Raw genomic sequence first — 19204 nt, 5'->3', positions numbered from 1 at the left:
AAACTCTTCCAGAAAATTTCAGAGGCACAAACACTCCCAAATTCAATCTACGAAGCCACCATCACCCTGATACCAAAACCAGAAAAAGATATCACAAAAAAAGAAAATTATAGACCAATATCACTGATGAACATAGATGCAAAAATCTTCAACAAAATACTATCAAACAGAATCCAACAACATATTAAAAGGATCATACACCATGATCAAGTGGGGTTTATTCCAGGGACGCAAGGATGCTTCAATATGTGCAAATCAATCAATGTGATACACCACATTAACAAAATAAGGAATAAAACCCATATGATCATCTCAGTAGATGCAGAAAAGCTTTTGACAAAAGTCAACACCCATTTATGATAAAAATTCTCCAGAAAATGGGCATAGAGGGAACCTGTCTCAACATAATAAAGGCCATATGTGACAAAACCACAGCAAGCATCATACTCAATGGTGAAAAACTGAAAGCATTTCCACTAAGATCAGGAACAAGACAAGGATGTCCACTCTCACCTCTCTTATTCAGCATAGTTTTGGAAGTCCTAACCACAGCAGTCAGAGAAGAAAAAGAAATAAAAGTAATACAAATTGGAAAAGAAGAAGGAAAACTGTAACTGTTTGCTGATGACATGATACTATACACAGAAAATCCTAAAGATGCCACCAGAAAACTACTAGAACTAATCAATGAATTTGGTAAGGTTGCAGGATACAAAATTAATGCACAGAAATCTCTGGCATTCCTCTACACCACCAACGAAAAATCAGAAAGAGAAATTAAGAAAACACTCCCATTTACCATTGCAAGAAAAAGAATAATATATCTAGGAATAAATCTTCCTAAGGAGGCGATCAGTTGATCTTCTGATCAATTGGTTGGAAGAATCAATATTGTGAAAATGACTATACTACCCAAAGCAGTCTACAGATTCAATGCAATCCCTATCAAACTACCAATGACATCCTTCACAGAATTAGAACAAAAAATTTTACAATTTCTATGGAAACACAAAAGACCCTGAATAACCAAAGCAATCTTGAGAAAGAAAAACGGAGTTGGAGGAATGAGGCTCCCTGACTTCAAACTATACCACAAAGCTATAGTAATCAGGACAGTATGGTACTGGCAGAAAAACAGAAATATAGATCAGTGTTATAGGATAGAATGCCCAGAGATAAGCCCACACACATATGGGCACCTAATTTACAACAAAGGAGGCAAGAACATACAATGGAGAAAAGACAGCCTCTTCAGTAAGTGGTGCTGGAAAACTGGACAGCTACATGTAAAAGAGTGAAATTAGAACACTACCTAACACCATACACAAAACTTAACTCCAAATGGATTAAAGACTTAAACGTAAGACCAGACACTATAAAACTCTTAGAGGAAAACATAGGAAAAACACTCTTTGACATAAACCACAGCAAGATCTTTTTCACCCACCTCTTAGAGTAACAGAAATAAAAACAAAACTAAACAATGGGACTTAATGAAACTTAAAAGCTTTTGCACAGAAAAGGAAACCATAAACAAGACAAAAGACAACCCTCAGAATGGGAGAAGATATTTGCAAATGAAACAACAGACAAAGGATTAATCTTCAAAATATACAACAGGTCATGGAACTCAATATCAAAAAAACCCAAAACAATCCAGTTAAAAAATGGGCCAAAGACTTAAATAGATATTTCACCAAGGAAGACATACAGATGGCCAACAGGCACATTAAAAGATCCTCAACGTCACTAATTATTAGAGATGCAAATCAAAACTACAATGAGGTATCACCTCATGCTGGTCAGAATGGCCATTATCAAAAAATCTAGAAACAGTAAATGCTGGTAAGGGTGTGGTGAAAAGGGAACCCTCCTGCACTGTTGGTGGGAATGTAAATTGATACAACCGCTATGGAAAACAGTATGGAGTTTCCTTAAAAAACTAAAAATAGAGCTACCATACAACCCAGCAATCCCACTACTGGACAAATACCCTGAGAAAAACATAATTCAAAATGAGACATACACCACAATGTTCATTGCAGCACTATTTACAATAGCCAGGATATGGAACCAACCTAAATGCCCATTGACAGATGAATGGATAAAGAAGATGTGGCACATGTAAACAATGGAATATTTCTCAGCCATAAAAAGAAAGGAAATTGAGTTTTGTAGTGAGGTGGATGGACCTAGAGTCTGTCATACAGAGTGAAGTAAGTCAGAAAGAAAAACAAACACCGTATGCTAACGCATATATATGGAACCTAAAAGAAAAAAGGTACTGATGAACCTAGATGCAGAGCAGGAATAAAGAGGTAGACATAGAAGATAGACTTTTGGACATGGGGTGGGAGGGCGAAAGTGGGGCGAAGTGAGAGTAGAATTGACATATATACACTACCGAATGTAAAATATTTGGCTGGTGGGAAACAACAGCATAGCACAGGGAGATCAGGTCAGTGCTTTGCGATGACCTAGAGGGGTGGGGTAGGGAGGATGGGAGGGAGGCTCAAGAGGGAGGGGATATGGGGACATGTGTATGCATATGGCTGATTTGCTTTGTTGTGCAACAGAAACTAAAGATGACAGTATTGTGAAGCAATTATACTCCAATAAAGATCTATTAAGAAATATTTAATCATATTTTTTCTCATGGTTTTGTTGATTTCTGTGTTTGTGTGTGTGTGTGTCTGTGTGTATTAAGGGTAAAGTTCAAAATTTCCATACAGAATAGTAGATGGCCAAGCTCAATAAGAAATAGAGAATTTGATGAAACATTAAATGATTAATAAATAAATGAAAACAGCATCTAATTCAAAAAAGAGTTTCATTGATATGAAATTGAGCTATTTACACAGTAGGGATATCATGCTCTTTTTGGGTTTTGCAGATAATAGAATTTAAAAATGTTTGTGAATGGATTACTTGATCAGTCAATAAACAAATAGAAATGAACAAAGAACAGAGACATATTCATGGACGAAGTATGATGATCGTTCCAGGAATAGTCCTTAGTGATGAAAACATGTCTGAAACTCTGAGGTCCAACACAGAGCATAAGTAGTCTATTTCTTTCATTAAAATTGTATAGGGAGATGTCAGGAATACCAAAAGATCATATTCTTGTTGATTTCATAGAGTTATAGTTGTTATTTGTAATTGATCTGTGATGGACTCATTAAGCAAATATAAATGTATAAGGAAAAATAGGGTGAAGTATTTTTCTCATATGAACACCTTTGTTGAAGCAAAAGATATTGTGAATAAAAACTGAAAATTCTGAATCCCATTAAATAAATGGGTGAGGGTCACCTCCTTGACCAGAGTTCTATAGACATGCCTATGTAAGAGTCATTAAATTATTCTTTTTCAGACTAAAGGTTTAGGTTTTTCTTTTAATAAGGTAAAAAATAAATAGAAAAACAATAACTAATAAATAATTAAATACTGAGTATATGAAATTCCAAAAACAAGGATCGGTGGCTTCTGGTCTCAGTATTTTCATCATCTTCTGTGTTTTGTACTCAGAATGAATGCACTAGCGATGGTTTAGAATCATCCATGGTCACCAGGTCTGTGGTTGCCTCTGTATAATAAGAGGATGGAGATTAATGTGAGTAACAGTTGAAGTTCTTTTTTCAGTTTTTTTTTATTAAAGAAATTCACTGTATCGTTAAGAAATGTGGAATATGAGTAAAGAAGATAGCTGCATTTCAGTGTTGAGTATGTTATTACAAACCATTATATTGATTAATGCATATATGGAAAACTGAGCATTAATATGAGACATATATTAAACTAAGAATAATTCCATATACATCAGTGCTCTTGTTTTTTATTGTAATGCTAAAATTATCAGTGAATTTGTGATTTATACAATAAAGAAATAAAAATGTATGTAGAAAAGAGGGTCAATATTGGATCAATGATGACTACCCGTGGCGTAAGAGTCGTGTACGATGAATACGTGTCTGGAACTCTGAGGTCCAATGCAAATGGAATCTATTCCATTGTCTTGTTTGAAGTGATCCTATAGGCAGAGGTTAGGAATATACAAAGATATTTGTTTTGGTTATTATGACCATGCATTTAAAAAATTTTTATGATTGGATCAATGAAGTAGTCAATATACAAATTTGTAAATTAAATAATGATGAATATGAAGGCTTTTCAATAATAAAAATATGCGGTTGGTCAAAATTACTATTATATACAAATACATTAATATATATTGAAAAGACTTTTTAGGTAAAAAGTTATATAACGATGTTATCTCTTTGGTTAAGAGTGATACAGAAAATGATAGGTATTAGTTACTGACTGAGTCAGTAAGCACTTTGACATTTGATTCATTAAGGAAAAAGCAAATAAATAATTACCATAATTTAGTAAATGACTAAATTACTGTGCAAATGAATAGCAGGATATTGGATAAATGGAGAATAAATAAATAGATGGATAAATCTGAATATTTTTATCACCTTGTCTGCTTGTTACTCTTCAGGACAGATGTTCCCCCTACTTCAGCTTCTGCTGTGCTCAGCTGTCCTGCTGCTTCTGTGTCAGAAAGTAACTAAGGTAAATAACAGGCAAGGTTGGTGTTCTTGGATTAGGTAATGTGTTTGAGGGTACTCATGGTGTTATTAAAAAGTATTAAATTAATCAAAAATTACTCATAGTTCAATGATAAATCTGAGAAGAAATATTATTTTGAGTAATTGATAGTGGGCAGGATTGAGGTTGAATAATGCAAGAGGTGGACCCTTAATAGGAAATGATTCTTAAACTGAGAATTAGGGATATTGAAGGGTCTTATTCTTGGGGTTATTATCAACTAATTAATGATTTAATCAATGCAAATATACAAATGAATGAAGAGAAGAGACTCAGTCGTGGACCAATGATGATGATCGTTTCGGGAAGAGTCCTGAACGATGAAAACATGTCTGAAACTCTGAGGTCCAACCCAGAACATAAATAGTCTCTCTCTCTTTGAAATTGCTTTTGTAGAAAGAGGTCAGGAATATTTAAAGATCATATTCTTGTATTGATTTCATGGATTTAGATTTGTTAGTATTAATGGATCTGTGATGGAACCATTAAGCAAATATAAATTAACATGTAAGGAAAGAATAGGGTGAAGCATGGTCCAAATTGAACGTATTTCGTGAGGCAAAAGATATGGTTAATAAACATTAAAAACACTGATGCCCATTAGATAAATGGGTGAGGGTCACTTATTTGACCAAGATTAGATAGAAATGCATAAGTAGGAATCAGTTTAATTGTTCTGCTTTAGCCAAATGGTTGTGTTTTTTCTTTTAACAAGACAAAAAATAGAGAGAATAAGAAAAACTAATAAATATCTAAATACTGACTAAATGAAATGTAAAAAACAAGGATCACTGGTGATTAGGTCTCAATATTTTTATTATCTTTCATGTTCTGTACTCCCCAGAATGCATGCATCATTTAGCATCTTCCATGAACATGAGCTCTGTGGTTGCTTCTGTATAATAGGAGGGTGAAGATTAATGTGAGTAATAGTTGAAGTTCTTTTTTCAGTTTGCTTTTTTATTAAAGTAATTCACTGTATTGTTTGGAATGTGGAATATAAATAAAGAAGGCAGCTGTATCTCAGTATTGAGTATGGATATACAAACCACCATATTGATTAATGCATATATGGAAAACTGAGACTGTTAGTATGGGATGTATTACACTGAGAATAATTCTATGTACATCAGGGGTCTTCTTGGGTTTTTTGAATTGTACTGCTAAAATTATTAGTGAGTTTTTAATTTAATCAATAAAGAAATAGAAATGTATGTAGAAAGAAGAACAGTACTGGATCGATGATGATTTCTGGTCATCATCAATATGAGTTGTATATGATGAATACATGTCTGGAACTCTGAGGTCCAATATTAAATTAAGCTTGTCCATTCTCAGCTTGAGAAGGTGTCCTATAGACAAATGTTAGGAATAAATGAGGGGCTTGTTTTTCGTCTTTGTGTTCATGCATTTCATTCTATTATTATAATTGGATAATATGAGAATCTATAAATAAATATGTAATTAAAACTAACGATGAATGGAGTAAAACACTTTCCAATTACCAAAATATGTGGTGAGACAAGAAATGTTATTAGTATATCATGGAAACCCTGAAGTTCAATCAGTAATGAATGGTACATGACCATTACCACTTAGGGTAAGAATGAGGTAGACAGGATAATTTGTAGACAACCTTCATATTCTGGCTCAGTGGCAAGATTGAAGTGGTTCGTTTTCAACAGACTTAATACATACACTAAATTAATGATTGCCTAAATATCTGTGTGAATGTTGAAGTAAGGGTAAGTGGAGAGTGTCTCCACCATTTTTATCATCTGCTTTGCTTTATACTCCTCAGAGTGGACACACTGGACCTGAAAGAAAGATTCTTCCTTGAGCACCAGCCTAGGATGGCATCTTTGTTTTAGGAGCCAAGAGACCAGTGTGAGCAAAATCAAATTTTTAGTCTTGGGTTGGGTGGTTTGTCTAACATATTTACTGTATTAATAAAATATTTGAAGTATAATTAAAGAAGGCCATTTTTATTCTATTGATAATAAAGAGATTAATATGAAGCATTATATTGATTAATGCAGATTTGAAAAACTGATCATAGATATGAAAGTGATATAATTATGTGAGTATCTTTCCAGAGGCATGTTAGTGGTATCAAGGCCTTGTTGGGTTTTGTGACTCATAGAGTTATAGATTATAATTAGTGAATCAATGAACTAATCAATTAACAATATAGAATGAAGAGACATTCATCTTTTCTGGATCAGTGATGATAAATGCCGGCGTATGAGTCATCGATGATGAATAATACGTGTCTCGAACTCTGAGGTCCAATACAAAAGAAATGTGGTCTTTCTTTTCATGCATGTTCATTGGTTATGCTAATTAAGCCACTGAAAGCATCAATCAAGAAATCTGCGGATCAAAGGAGAGAAAGTCTCCATCTCGGTCATCACTTTCTCTGTTTGGTACTTTTCAGAATAGTAGCTCAAGGTGATTTCAGCCTCCATTGTGATCAAGGCTTTCCTTTTCGGGTTGCTATGGGACAGAGACCCAGGTGAGTAATGGCCAGTGTTCCTCTCTTGGTTTGGGGAATTGGTTTAAGTGTTTTCATTGTATTTTCAAACATAATCGTTATATATCAAAGGGTTGATGATGGCCTGTTGATAAAAAACCATGAGAGCTTATGCTGATGAAGTGATAATCTAGAACCTGGAAATTCATTAACCAAGGAGATCTCATGTATGGTGATAATGTTTGCAGAGAAGTTAGGGATATTCGCTGGTCTGGTTCTTGGGTTTGGGGTATTCATGTTTTTCTTTCATTAGTATTAATAATGTAATGATTTAATTGATAGAGGTGTACCAATGAATGAACTAAAATTGGACCCAAGGGGACCAACGATGAAGTTGGGTAGAGGATGAGGCATTAATGGGCAAGGAACCATAAGTATCTGGAAGCCTGAGGACCAAGAAGTGTACACACTCTATTTTCTACATTGATTTCGTCCTATGGACACATGTTTGAAATATATAAAGTCATGCTCTTAGTTTGGGTTAATAGATTTTGATTTAGTATTATTAATGGATAAATAATAGAACCATTAAAGATATATAAATAATAGCTTAAGAAGAAAAGGTAAATTATTATGTACCTATGAAAATATATTGTCAGCCAAGAAATAGTAATGAAAATTGCCAGCACTGATGCCCGTTAGGAAATGAACGGATCAATGGTGTCACGTCTTTGACCAAGCATCATACAGATGTGATGATTGCCAGTTTTATTGATCTGTGTCATTCTCAGAGTTTGAGGTTCTTTTTGTTCATAGAAAAGTTCTCTAAATTATGAAAAAGTTATAAATTCCTCATGATTTGTGACTATAAATCTAGAAAGCAAGAATCAATCTCAATACATTTTCCTTTTTTTTAAACATCTGCTGTGCATTGTACTTCTGAAAATGGACACGTTCGAACTGATTAACCATGATTCCATGGTCATGCACCTTATGATTGCATCACTGTGTTAGATTCACAGGAACCAATGTGAGTAATAGTCAAATTTCTTGTCTCAGTTTCAGTGATTTTTTTTTCCTGTGCATTTATTCAGTTTTATTTGAAAGTTCCATACAGGATAAAAGAAGGCCAACTGTAGCTCAGTGACATATATTGAATACTGCTTAGATGAAAAATGGCACCATTATTTTTAAGAAAGATACTCTGCTGTGAGAATGAATTATTTACAGAATAAGGATATCATGACTCTTCTTGGGTTTTGTGAATAAACTTTTAAATTATTATGATTGATTTTCTGAATTAGTCAATAAACCATGTAGAAATGAGTGAAGAAAAAGAGGAACAATATTGGATCGATGATGACTACTGGTGACGTATGAGTTGTGTACGATGACTGGCAGTCTGATGTCCGATGCAAATGGAATCTAGTCCATTGTCCTATTTGAGTTGATTCTAGAGACACTTGTCTAATATATATACAAGGGACTTGTTTTTGGTCTTTATGTGTGTGCATTTTCTTTATATTTTATAATTGGGTTAATCAAATAAGCAATAAATAAGCATATAAATAAATAAAGATGAAGGCAGTGAAATATTGTCCAATTATAAACATATGTGGTGATAGAAGAAACAATATTAGTAAATTTGAAAACAGTGAAGTCCAAAGAGGAATAAATGGTACATGAAAAATCTTTGACTAAGAGAAAGATGGACAATTGTAGTAATAATCACTGCTCATTTTCTTGGTCAGCATCAAGTTTTAGGTTCATTTTCTTAAGAGAAATTGAAATAAATATACTCCAAATTAACGATTGTCTAAACCACTGAAAAATGAAATGCAGAAACAAGGATCAGTGGAGATTAGTTCTCAATTTTTTATCATGTGCTCTGCCCTGTGCTCCTCAGAATGGATGCCCTTGAGCTGATCTAAGCATCTTGCATGGTCAGGAGCCCTATGGTTGCATCTGTGTTAGGAGGATGGAGAACAATGTGAGTAGTAGTCAGTGTTCGTGTCTTGGATTTGAGCCGTATTCTTAAAAAGACACTTACTGTATTGTTAAAAAATATAGTAGAAGTCCAAACTTGCCAAAGTCAAGGAATATGATCATGAATCCATATATGAAACACTGAGTTCAGTTACTGAGAGAGTTGAGTGTCAGGGGAGATGATGGTTTAGATAGATGTTAGGGATATTTAAGGGTCTTACTCATGATTTATTTATGTGACTTATGTTATTTATTTTAAAATATTTATTTATTTATTTGGCTATGCCAGGTCTTAGTTGCAGCATTCAGGATCTTTATTTGCAGCATGCAGGGTCTTTAGTTGCAGCATGTGAGCTCTTAGTTGTGGCATGCGGTATCTAGTTCCCTGACCAGGGATCAAACCCGGACCCCCTGCATTGGGAGCATGGAGTCTTAACCACTGGGCTACCAGGGAAGTTATTTAAATAATAGTGAATTAATCAATAAACAGATGTAGATGATACTGGAGAAAAGAGCCCCTCCTGGACCACTGATGATGACTGGAGGCATAGGAGTTATATATGGTGAATACCATGTAAAATCTATCCATGCAAAATCTAGCCAATGTTCTGTTATAAATGACCCCACGGGTCAATGTTAGGAAAATACAAACATCATATTCCATTTTGGGGGTTAGATGTATTAATAATAATAAATCAGTAATTGAGCCCTGAAAAAATGTAAAAAAAAGATGAAAAGAAGAAGGTGAAGCATTGTCCACCAGGATCATATGTGGTCAGGCAAGAAATATTATTAATAAAATAGAAAACATTCATGCCCTTTAAGCAATAAATGAATAAGTGTCTTGCCCTTTTGCTGAAAGGATCATACAGACACTGATAAATAAGAGTCAACATTATTGTTCTGGGTCAGTCTCAAATTTAAGGTTTTCTTTTCTTAAGAGAAAAAAATACTACACTATGAAAAATTCATGAATGCTTAAATGAGTAAATGAAATGTGGATAACAAGGATCAATGGAGATAAGGTCTGAAATTTTTTATCATCTTTTCTGCTCTGTACTCCTTAGAATGGGAGCACTTAAGCTGGTTGAAGGATTCTTCTGTGGTCCTGAGAGCTCTGGTTGCATTCACGTGTTAGGACTGTGGAGACCATGTGAGTAATAGACAAATTTTGGCCTTAGTTTCAATATTTTATTTAAGGCTATTGACTGTATTATTGCAAGTTGTGAAATATAATCAATGAAATCCAAATAGCCCAGAGTGAAATATGGGATTAATATGAAGTACTATATTGATTCATTCATAAAATGAAAAATGAGAGTTATTAATGAAAGATGTTGACACGAGAATGATTCTAAATATATATTAGATATTTCTAAGCTCTTCGGTGGTTCCGATGAATAACCATTTAAAAAATTATAATTACTGAATTATGAATTGAGCAACAAATAGTGTGGAAAGGAATGAATAAAAAGAGATACAGTACTGGATTAATGAGGACTACTGGCAGTGTGTGAGTCATATACGATGAGTGTGTGTCTGGAACTCTGAGGCCCAATAAAATTAATCTAGTCCATTTTCATTATTTGAAGGTATTCTATAGACAGATGTCAGGAATATACCGAGATCTTGATTTGTTCCTTATGTGCATGCATTTTCATCTATTATTGTAATTGGATAAATGAGAGAATCTATAAAGAATTATATAAATCAGTAAAGATGAATACGTGAAGCATTGGCCATTATATAAATATGGGAATGGTATATGACTGTTAACTATTTTCTAAGGGAATAATAGTCTTACATAATGTTCATAATCTGGTCAAGGGTCAAACTTGTTCATTTTCTTAAGAGAAATGAATATTCACACCAAATTAATGATTGCCTAAGGATTGATTAAATGGAAGATAAAAGCAATCAATGATCAGTGAAGAGAATGTCTCAACCATTTTTGTCATCTGTTCTTCCCTCTTCTCCTCAGAAGCAACACAGTGGACCTGATTTAAGGACCTTTCCTTGATTGACAGCCTTAGGATAGGATCTGTGTTTTAGGATCCCAGAGATCTATGTGAGTAATAAGCAAATTCTTTCCTTGGTTTGAATGTTTTGTTAAGGGTCTTCATTGTGTTAACAAAAATAATTAAAAATATTCCAGAAAGTCCAATGTGTCCTTGTAACAAATATGTGATTAATAGAATCACAATGATTAAAGCATTTATGAAAAGTTGTATAATTAATAACAAAGATACATTGATTTGAGAATGACTCAAGATACATATCAGGAATAACAAGGACTTCTTGGTGTTTTGTGAATCATATTGTTTTAAAGTTGTAATTAGTGAATTAATGAATTAACCAATAAATGATATAGAATGAATGAAGAGAAAGTCAACTTTTCTGGATTGATGATGATAAATGCCAGCGTGTGAGTCATCGATGACGAACAATACGTGTCTGGAACGCTGAGGTCCAATACAAAAGAAATGTGGTCTTCTCTTCATGTGTTTTCATTGGTTATGCTAATGAAAGCATCAGTCAACAAATCCGCCGATCCATGGTGTGAAAGTCTCAATCTCGGTCATCACCTTCTCTGTTTGGTACTTTTCAGAATAGAAGCTCAAGGTGAGTTCAGCCTCCATGTTGATCAAGGTTCTCCGTTTCAGGTTGCTATGGGACAGAGACCCAGGTGAGCTATAGCCAGGGTTCCTGTCTTGGTTTGGGGAGTTGGTTTAAGTGTTTTCATTGTATTCTTTGAAAGTAGTAAATATAATCAAAAAGTTAACTATGGCCCAATGATAAATATCATATAAGACCTTATGTTGATTAATTGATAATATATAACATTCATATTTATTAATGAATGATATAATCTATGTTGGTATTAGAGACAAGTCAGGGATATCCAATGGCTAGTTCTTTGGTTTTTGTTACTCAAATATTTATTTTATTATTATAAGTGAAGTAATCATTTAATTGATACAAATATATAAATAAATGAACTAAACATGGGCCCAAATGAATCAGTGATGATTAACACATGACCATGGATGATGAAAAATAAGGGTCTGGAACGCTGAGGCCCAACACAATCCATACTCTTTTTCTTTGTTTATTTCATCCTATGCACAGATGTTAAGAAGTTCAAGTGCTTAGACCGAGTTTAAAAATTAGTAATACAGCAATGAGAGCACCATTAAAAATATGTAGATAATAGATGAAGAAGAACAGTAAATTATTGTCTAGTTAGGAATATATATAATGAGGCAAGAAATATTAATAAAAATTGCCAACATTGATGTCCATTAGGAAATGGATGGCTCAAGGGTATCACCTCTCTGGCCAAGTATCAAATAGACTTGAACTATTCAGCGTTGATTTTATTGTTCTGAGTCAATCTCAAGTTTGAAGTTGTTCTTTCTGTTAAGAGAAAACAATGTCTGCATTATAAAAAAGTTATAAATTCCTAAATGACTGGGTAAATGAAATGTAGAATGCAAGAGTCAATGACAATAAATTTGTTTTTTTTTTCTCATTGGCTATACTTCATATTGTTCAAAATGGACACGTTCACGCTGATGGAGCGTTATTCCATGGTGATGCACCTTAATGATTGCATCTCTGTGTTAGAAGCACAGAGACCAATGTGAGTAATAGTCAAATTTCTTGTCTTGGTTTCAGTGATTTTTTTCCCCTCTGTGTGTGTATACAGTGTACTATTTGAAAGTTCCATATAGGATAACAGAGGGACAATGCAGCTCAGTGATACAGAAGTTTATGAAACATTAATTGATTAATGCATAAATGAGTAACAACATATAATTTAAAAAGAGGTACATTGCTGTGAGAATGATCTATTTATAGATAGAAATATCATGACTCTTCTTGGGATTTGTGAATAATAGGGTTTTAAAATTATTATGAGTGACTTACTGAATTAGTCAATAAACAAATAGAAATGAACAAAAAAGAGACTCAATCATGGGCCAACGATGATGATTATGATGGGGAGAGTCCTGAACGATGAAAACATGGTTGAAACTGAGGTTCAACCCAGATCAAAAGTAGTCTATTCCCTGTTTGAAATTATTTCTATAGAGAGATGTCAGGAATATAAAGAAATCATATTCTTATATTGATTTCATAGACTTAGATTTGTTGTTATTAATGGATCTGTGATGGAACCATTAAGCAAGTATAAATAAACCTATAAGGAAAAGTAGGGTGAAACATTGTCCAAACTGGAACTTTGTGACAAAAGTTACTGTTAACAAACATTGAAAACACTGATGCCCATTAAATAAATGGCTGAGGGTCACCTATTTGACCCAGTTTGGATAGAAATGCATATGTAAGAGTCAGTTTACTTGTTCTGCCTCAGACTAAAGACTGAGCTTTCTCTTTTAACAAAATAGAAAGTACTGAAAGAAAAAATTATAACTACCTAAATACTGAGTAAATGAAATTTGGAAAATAAGGATCAATGGCAATTAGGTCTGAATATTTTTATCATCTCCTGTGTTCTGTACTCCTCAGAATGAAGGCAATAGAGATGATTTAGCATCCTTCATGGGCATGAGCTCTGTGCTTGCCTCTGGACAGTAGGAGGATGGAGATTAATGTGAGTAATAGTCGAAGTTCTTTTCTCAGTTTGTTTTTTTATTGAAGTAATTCAATGTATGATTAAGAAATGTGGACTATAAGCAAAGAAGGCGGCTGCATCTCAGTGTTGAGTATTGGTAAAAGAATCATTATATTGATTAATGAATATACGGAAAACTGAGAGTGTTCATGAGAGATGTATTAAAGTAAGAATATTCTATATACATCAAAGCTCTTCTTGTTTTTCTAATTGTACTGATAAAATTATTAGTGAATTTGTGGTTTACACAATAAAGAAATAGAAATATATTTAGAAAAAAAGGGACAATATGGGATCGATGATGACTACCGGTGGCGTATGAGTCGTGTACGATGAATACGTGTCTGGAGCTCTGAGGTCCGATGCAAATGGATTCTAGTCCATTTTCCTGTTTGCAGTGACCTTATAGGCAGTGGTTAGGAATACACAAAGATGTTTGTTTTGGTTATTATGACCAGGCATTTTTTCTATTTTTATAACTGAATCAATGAAATAGTGAATATACAGATGTGTAAAATTTAAAAAATGAATGTGAAGCCTTTTCCAATTATAAAAATATGTGGTTAGGCAAAAATTACTATCGTATATTAATACATTAATATTTTTTGAGGGGCTTCCCTGGCGGTCCAGTGGTTAAGAATTCGTCTTCCAATGCAGTGAGTGCAGTTTCGATCCCTGGTCGGGGAGCTAAGATCCCACATGCCTCGTGGCCAAAAAAACAAAACATAAAACAGAAGCGATATTGGAACAAATTCAGTAAAGACTTTAAAAGTGGTCCACATCCAAAAAAACCCCCATAATTCTTTTTTTAAAAATTTATTGAAAAGACTTATAACCATGGGGAAAGAAGTGGTATATCACCTCTTTGGCTAGGGGCGATATAGAAAGTGACAGGTATTGGTTACTGACTGAGTCAGTTACAACTTTGACATTTGATTTATTAAGGGAAAAAGAAACAATTATTACCATAATTTAGTCAATGCCTCAATTACTGTGCAAATGAATAGTGTGATATTTGGATCAATGGAGAGCATATCTCAGTATTTTTATCACCTTGTCTGCTTGTTATTCTTCAGGATGGATGTTCCTGCTATTTCAGCTTCTGCTGTGCTCACTTGTCACACTGCCCCTGTGTCAGGAAGGAAACTAAGGTGAGCAATGGGCAAGGTTGTTGTCTTGGACTGGTGGTGCGTTTGAGGGTACTCATGGTGTTATTAAAAAGTATTACATTAATCAAAAACTTACTCATAGTTCAATGATAAATCTAAGAAATATTCTTTTGAATAATTGATAATGGATAGGATTGAGGTTGAAAATTGGAAGAGATGGGCCCTTAGTGGGAAATGATTCTGTAAACTGAGGTTAAGGGTATTGAAGAGTCTTATTCTTGGAATATTTAGTGAACCATATGTTATTTTTATTATTACCCATTAATTAATGATTTAATCAATACAAATATAGAAATGATGGAAGAAAAGAGACTCAGTGATGGACCAATGATGACGATCGTGACGGGAAGAGTCCTGAACGATGAAAACATGTCTGAAACTCTGAGGTCCAACCCAGACCCTGGTAGTCTCTTCCTTCTGGTGAAACTGTTTCTATAGAGAGATGACAGGAATATAAATAGATCATATCTTTGTATGGATTTCACAGACTTAGATTTGTTATTATTAATGAATCTGTGTTAGAACCTTTAAGCAAATATAAATAAACATAAGGAAAAATAAGGTGAAGCGTTGTCCAAATGTGAATGTGTTTTGTTTGGCAAAAGTTACTGTTAACAAACATTGAAAACACTGCTGCCCATTAAATAAATGGGTGAAGGTCACCTCTTGGACCAAAGTTAGATAGAAATGCATCAGTAAAGACAGTTTAATTGTTTTGCCTCAGACTAAAGATTGAGTGTTTTTTCTTTTAACGAGATAAGAGAGAAAGAAAAACTAATAATACCTAACTACTGAGTAAATGAAATGCAGAAAACAAGGATCAGTGGCGATTAGGTCTCAATATTTTTATCATCTTCCGTGTTCTGTACTCCTCAGAATGAAGGTAGTAGAGATGACTTAGCATCTTCCATGGACAGGAGCTCTGGTTGCCTCGGTATAATAGGAGGATGGAGATTAATGTGAGTAACAGTTGAAATTCTCTGTTTTTTTATTAAAGTAATTTACCGTATTATTAAGAAGTGTGGAATATAAGTAAAGAAGGCAGCTACATCTCATTGTTGAGTATTGATATACAAACTATTATATTGATTAATGCACATATGGAAAACAATGTATTAAAGAGAGATATATTTAAGTACAAATTATTCTATATACATCAAGGCTTTTCTTGTTTCTTTTTTTTGAGTTGTACTGCCAAAAGTATTGGTGAATTTTTTATTTAATCAATAAAAAATAGAAATATATGTAGGAAAATAGGAACAATATTGGATCAGTGATGATTTCCGGTCATCATTATGAGTGGTATATGGTGAATATACCAGTATATTCTGGAACTCTGGAGCTCTGAGGAACTCTGAGGTCCAATATTAAATTAATTGAGTCCATTCTCAACTCGAGAAGGCATCCTGTAAACAGATGTCAAGAATAAAGGAGGGGCTTCTTTGTGGTCTTTGTGTTCATGGATAGTCATTCTATTATTGTAATTGGAAAATGCGAGAATCTGTAAATAAATATATAATTAAAAATAAAGATGAATGGAGTAAAACAATTTCCAATTACTGAAATATGTGCTGAGCCAAAAAATACTATTGATGTACCACGGACACCCAGAATTTCAATTAAAAATGAATGGTACCTGACTGTTACCACTTAGGGTAAGAATGGGAGGGCCGAGAGAAGTGATGGACAATCTTCATCATGTAGCGCAGTGTCAAGATCAAAATGGTTCATCTTCATAAGATTTCACATATCTGCTACATTAGAGATAGCTTACATAACAATGTGAATGTGGAAGCAGGGATGAGTGGAGTGTCTCCACCATTTTTATCTTCTGCTTTGTTTTATACTCCTCAGAGTGGACACACTGGACCAGAAATGAGGATTCTTCCTCAAGTGCCAGCCTAGGATGGCATCTTGGTTGTAAGAGCCAGAACACCCATGTGAGCATCATCTAGTTCCTAGTCTGGGGGTCGATGGATTCTCTAAAAGTAATGACTGTGCTAACAAAATGAGTGAAAGAAAATTAAAGGAGGGCATCTTTATCCCACTGATAAACAAGGAACTGTTGTGAAGCAAAAACCCGGTAATAAATATGAGAGAGGTATGATGATGTGAGAATGTTTATAGAGACAGGTGAACGATATTGAGGCCTCGTTGGGTTTTGCAAACCCAAGAGTGTCAAAATTGGCATTAGTGAATTAACGTATGAATCAGTGAACCATATAGAATGAAGAGAAAGTCATCTTTTCTGTATCGATGACGATAAATGCCAGCGTATGAGTCATCGATGACGAATCGTTACGTGTCTGGAACTCTGAGGTCCAATACACAAGAAATGTGGTCTTTCTCTTCATGCGTTTTCATTGGTTATGCTAATTGATTCAATGAAAGCATCAGTCAACAAATCCGCCGATCCATGGTGTGAAAGTCTCAATCTCGGTCATCACCTTCTCTGGTACTTTTCAGAATAGAAGCTCAAGGTGATTTCAGCCTCCATTTTGATCAAGGTTCTCCTTTTCAGGTTGCTGTGGGACAGAGACCCGGGTGGGGTCCTGTCTTGGTTTGGGGAATTGGTTCAACTGTTTTCATTGTATTCTCAAACGTGATCGATATCATCAAAAGGTTAACTATGGCCCAATGATAAATATGATATGAAACCTTATGTTGATTTGTTGATAATATATAACATTGATATTTATTAATGAAAGGTATAATCTATTTTGGTATTAATTAGAGACAAGTCAGGGGTATTCGAGTGTCTTTTTCTTTGTTTTTTGTTAATCATGTATTTATTTTATTATTATCAATGAATAAGGATTTAATTGATGCAAATATATAAATGAATGAACTAAAACTAGGTCTCAAATGAACCAGTGATGATTAGCAGATGGGTCATGGATGACAAATGAAAAAGGTCTGGAACCTTGAGGCCCAAGACATTTCATACTCTAGTTCTTTGTTTATTTCATCCTATGGACAGACGTTATGAATGTTTAAAGTTCAAGTTCTAAGATTGAGTTTTAAAATTATTAATACATCAGTGAGAGTACCTTCAAAGATATAGATAATAGATGAAGAAGAACAGATATATTATTGTCTAATTGTGAACATAAATGGTGAGGAAAGAAATAGTAAGAGAAATTCCCAACACTGGTGCCCGTTATGAAATCAGTGGATGAAAGATGTTACCTCTGTGGCTAAGATTCAGATAGACTTGAAGTATGGGAAGTCGATTTTGTTTTTCTGAGTCAGTGTCAAGTATGAGGTTTTTCTTTCTTTCAGGAGAAAACAATGTCTACATTAGAAAAAGCTATGCATTCCTAAAGGTCTGGGTAAATGAGACGTAGAATGCAAGAGTCAATGACGATAAATTTTCTTTCCTTTATTTTTCTCATTGGCTGTACTTCATATTGTTCAAAATGGACACATTCGCGCTGATGAAGCATTATTCTGTGGTGATGCACCTTATGATTGCATCTCTGGGTTAGAAGCACAGAGACCAATGTGAGTCATAGTCAAATTTCTTGTCACAATTTTGTTGATTTCTGTTTGTTTGTTTGTTTTTGTTTGTGTGTGTATTCATTGTATTGTTTGAATGTTCCATATAGAATAACAGAAGGCCAAGTGTAGCTCAGTGATAACTATTGAATTTTATGACACATTAATTGATTACTGCATCAGTGAAAAACAGCATCTAATTAAAAAAAGGGATACGTTGATGTGAGAATGATCTATATACACAATAGGGATATCATGACTCTTCTAAGATTTTGTGAATAATAGGGTTTTTTTAGTTATTATGAGTGCATTACTGAATTAGTCAATGAACAGAATTGAGCAAAGAAAAGAGATTCAATCATGGACCAATGATGATGATCGTTTCGGGAAGAGTCCTAAACGATGAAAACATGTCTGGAACTCTGAGGTCCAATGCAGACATGAGTAGTATATTTCCTCTGATGAAACTTTTTCTGTTGAGAGGTTTCAGGAATATAAATAGATCATATTCTTGTATTAATGTGTTAAAGTAAGAATAATTCTTTATACATCAAGGCTCTCTTTGTTTTTTTTAAATTGTACTAATTAAAATTATTAGTGAATTTGTGATTTACACAATAAAGAAATAGAAATGCATGTTGAAAAAGATGGACAGTATTGGTCTGATGATGACTATCTGTGGCATATGGGTTGTGTACGATGAATATGTGTCTGGAGCTCTGAGGTCTGATGCAAATAGAATCTAGTCCATTGTCCTGTTTGAAGTGACCTTATAGGCAGTGGTTAGGAATATACAAAGATCTTTGTTTCGGTTATTATTAC

At 34.0% G+C, this 19204-nt stretch overlaps 12 non-coding genes and 3 pseudogenes across 12 annotated transcripts; all 15 read left to right on the top strand.

Moving 5' to 3' along the window:
* The first annotated feature begins 2979 nt into the window (after positions 1-2979).
* LOC136119707 (small nucleolar RNA SNORD113/SNORD114 family) lies at positions 2980-3051 on the top strand. Its single transcript, XR_010655669.1, has one exon. It is a non-coding gene; the product is annotated as a small nucleolar RNA SNORD113/SNORD114 family (small nucleolar RNA).
* Positions 3052-3921: 870 nt separating this feature from the next.
* On the top strand, positions 3922-3993 carry LOC136119645 (small nucleolar RNA SNORD113/SNORD114 family). Its single transcript, XR_010655617.1, has one exon. It is a non-coding gene; the product is annotated as a small nucleolar RNA SNORD113/SNORD114 family (small nucleolar RNA).
* Positions 3994-4896: 903 nt separating this feature from the next.
* On the top strand, positions 4897-4968 carry LOC136119684 (small nucleolar RNA SNORD113/SNORD114 family). The gene has a single exon (XR_010655651.1). It is a non-coding gene; the product is annotated as a small nucleolar RNA SNORD113/SNORD114 family (small nucleolar RNA).
* Positions 4969-5851: 883 nt separating this feature from the next.
* LOC136119663 (small nucleolar RNA SNORD113/SNORD114 family) lies at positions 5852-5928 on the top strand. The gene has a single exon (XR_010655632.1). It is a non-coding gene; the product is annotated as a small nucleolar RNA SNORD113/SNORD114 family (small nucleolar RNA).
* Positions 5929-6834: 906 nt separating this feature from the next.
* LOC136119648 (small nucleolar RNA SNORD113/SNORD114 family) lies at positions 6835-6909 on the top strand. Its single transcript, XR_010655619.1, has one exon. It is a non-coding gene; the product is annotated as a small nucleolar RNA SNORD113/SNORD114 family (small nucleolar RNA).
* Positions 6910-8439: 1530 nt separating this feature from the next.
* On the top strand, positions 8440-8503 carry LOC136119687 (small nucleolar RNA SNORD113/SNORD114 family; annotated as a pseudogene).
* Positions 8504-9598: 1095 nt separating this feature from the next.
* On the top strand, positions 9599-9665 carry LOC136119701 (small nucleolar RNA SNORD113/SNORD114 family; annotated as a pseudogene).
* An 897-nt stretch (positions 9666-10562) lies between these two features.
* Positions 10563-10634, top strand: LOC136119667 (small nucleolar RNA SNORD113/SNORD114 family). The gene has a single exon (XR_010655635.1). It is a non-coding gene; the product is annotated as a small nucleolar RNA SNORD113/SNORD114 family (small nucleolar RNA).
* Positions 10635-11474: 840 nt separating this feature from the next.
* LOC136119660 (small nucleolar RNA SNORD113/SNORD114 family) lies at positions 11475-11549 on the top strand. Its single transcript, XR_010655629.1, has one exon. It is a non-coding gene; the product is annotated as a small nucleolar RNA SNORD113/SNORD114 family (small nucleolar RNA).
* A 2457-nt stretch (positions 11550-14006) lies between these two features.
* On the top strand, positions 14007-14078 carry LOC136119650 (small nucleolar RNA SNORD113/SNORD114 family). The gene has a single exon (XR_010655621.1). It is a non-coding gene; the product is annotated as a small nucleolar RNA SNORD113/SNORD114 family (small nucleolar RNA).
* Positions 14079-15204: 1126 nt separating this feature from the next.
* LOC136119674 (small nucleolar RNA SNORD113/SNORD114 family) lies at positions 15205-15276 on the top strand. The gene has a single exon (XR_010655642.1). It is a non-coding gene; the product is annotated as a small nucleolar RNA SNORD113/SNORD114 family (small nucleolar RNA).
* An 874-nt stretch (positions 15277-16150) lies between these two features.
* Positions 16151-16249, top strand: LOC136119698 (small nucleolar RNA SNORD113/SNORD114 family; annotated as a pseudogene).
* Positions 16250-17133: 884 nt separating this feature from the next.
* On the top strand, positions 17134-17209 carry LOC136119673 (small nucleolar RNA SNORD113/SNORD114 family). The gene has a single exon (XR_010655641.1). It is a non-coding gene; the product is annotated as a small nucleolar RNA SNORD113/SNORD114 family (small nucleolar RNA).
* Positions 17210-18743: 1534 nt separating this feature from the next.
* LOC136119680 (small nucleolar RNA SNORD113/SNORD114 family) lies at positions 18744-18815 on the top strand. The gene has a single exon (XR_010655647.1). It is a non-coding gene; the product is annotated as a small nucleolar RNA SNORD113/SNORD114 family (small nucleolar RNA).
* Positions 18816-19040: 225 nt separating this feature from the next.
* On the top strand, positions 19041-19112 carry LOC136119675 (small nucleolar RNA SNORD113/SNORD114 family). The gene has a single exon (XR_010655643.1). It is a non-coding gene; the product is annotated as a small nucleolar RNA SNORD113/SNORD114 family (small nucleolar RNA).
* Positions 19113-19204: the final 92 nt, after the last annotated feature.

Source organism: Phocoena phocoena, chromosome 2, assembly GCF_963924675.1.
Source record: "Phocoena phocoena chromosome 2, mPhoPho1.1, whole genome shotgun sequence".
Taxonomy (NCBI): Eukaryota; Metazoa; Chordata; class Mammalia; order Artiodactyla; family Phocoenidae; genus Phocoena; species Phocoena phocoena.
Note: the sequence above shows the minus strand (reverse complement) of the source record. Positions and strands in the feature narration are given on the sequence as shown.